Here is a 2,123-nt window from a genome sequence, read left to right as displayed (position 1 = left end):
CCCTGGCCCCCTCCTACCTCACCTCCCTTCTCTCCTCGTCCATCGCAGCCCGCACCCTCCGCTCCTCTGCCGCTAATCTCCTGCACGGGCCTCGTTCTCGCCCGTCCCGCCATCCACCCCCGGCCCACGTCCACCCCCGGGCCTGGAATGTCCCCAATCCCTCTGCCCATCCGCCAAGCTCGCCCTCTTCCTCCCTTCAAGGCCCTATTGAGAGCTCACCTCCTCCAGGAGGCCTTCCCACACTCAGCCCCTTCCTTCCTCTCCCCCTCGTCCCCCTCTCCATCCCCCCATCTTACCTCCTTCCCTTCCCCACAGCACCTGTATATATGCATATATGTTTGTACAGATTTATTACTCTATTTATTTATTTATTTATTTTACTTGTACCTATCTATTCTATTTATTTTATTTTGTTAGTATGTTTGGTTTTGTTCTCTGTCCCCCCCTTTTAGACTGTGAGCCCACTGTTGGGTAGGGACTATCTCTATATGTTGCCAACTTGTACTTTCCAAGCGCTTAGTACAGTGCTCTGCACACAGAAAGCGCTCAATAAATACAATTGATTGACTGATTGATTGATTGAGAACATGTACATGTGAACATGTATATGCGTATGCATTCCAAATAACAATAATAGTAATGGTAGTATTTGCTAGGTGATTTTTCATTCATTCATTCAATCGTATTTATTGAGCGCTTACTGTGTGCAGAGCACTGGACTAAGTGCTTGGAAAGTACAAGTTGGCAACAGATAAAGACGGTCCCTACCCAACGACGGGCTCACAGTCTAGAAGGGGGAGGCAGACAACAAAACAAAACAAGTAGATAAGCGTCAATACCATCCAAAGAGATAAATAGAATTATAGATATATACATGTCATTAATAAAATAGAGTAATAAATATGTACAACTGTACACAAGTGCTGTGGGGAGGGGAAGGGGGTAGAGCAGAGGAAGGGAGTAGGGACGATGGGGAGGGGAGGAGGAGCAGAGGAAATGTTCTGTACTGAGCACTGTACTAAGCGCTGGGCTCAATGCAAACAAACTGGGTTGGGCACAATCCCTGTTCCACATGGGACCCACAGTCATTCATTCATTCATTCATTCATTCATTCATTCATTCAATCGTATTTATTGAGTGCTTACTATGTGCAGAGCACTGGACTAAGCACTTGGGAAGCCCAAGTCAGCAACTTATAGAGACGGTCCCTACCCAACAATGGGCTCACAGTCTAGAACGGGGAGACAGACAACAAAACAAAACGTGGACAGGTGTCAAGTCGTCAGAACACATAGAATTAAAGCTAGATGCATAGCATTCACAAAATAAATAGAATAGTAAATATGTACAAGTAAAATAAATAGAGTAATAAATCTGTACAAACATATATACAGGTGCTGCGGGGAGGGGAAGGAGGTAGGGTGGGGGGGATGAGGAGGAGGAGAGGAAAAAGAGGGCTCCGTACTACTCCCCATTTGACAGATCAGGTAACTGAGGCACGGAGAATTGAAGTGACCTGCCCAAGGTCACACAGCAGAGTGTGTGACCTAATTCCAGTGGAGCTGGAATTAGAACCCAGGTCCTTCTGATATCCAGGCCCATCCACTAGGCCATGCTGCTTCTCTAAAGCCCACTGTTGGGTAGGGACCATCTCTAGATGTTGCCAACTTGGACTTCCCAAGCGCTTAGTCCAGTGCTCTGCACACAGTAAGCGCTCAATAAATACGATTGAATGAATGAATGAATTTGCCCTCCATATATATACATACATACATACTATACTATACTATATATACTGTACTATACTATATATGTATATATGTATATGTATATATATATACTCATGTGCACACATACAAACACATACATACACACACACATGTACATGTGATCTGTGTCCCAGGACCATCCCCCTTTAAATGCTCTGCCTTTGGGGAAACTGAGGCAGAGTTTCCCAGGCCCATCCACTAGGCCATGCTGCTTCTCTAAAGCCCGCTGTCGGGTAGGGACCGTCTCTAGATGTTGCCAACTTGGCCTTCCCAAGCGCTTAGTCCAGTGTCTGCACACAGTAAGCAGTCAATAAATACGATTGAATGAATGAATGAATTTGCCCTCCATATAT

The sequence above is a fragment of the Tachyglossus aculeatus genome, chromosome 11 (genome assembly GCF_015852505.1).
Source record: "Tachyglossus aculeatus isolate mTacAcu1 chromosome 11, mTacAcu1.pri, whole genome shotgun sequence".
In the NCBI taxonomy this organism is placed as follows: Eukaryota; Metazoa; Chordata; class Mammalia; order Monotremata; family Tachyglossidae; genus Tachyglossus; species Tachyglossus aculeatus.
Note: the sequence above shows the minus strand (reverse complement) of the source record.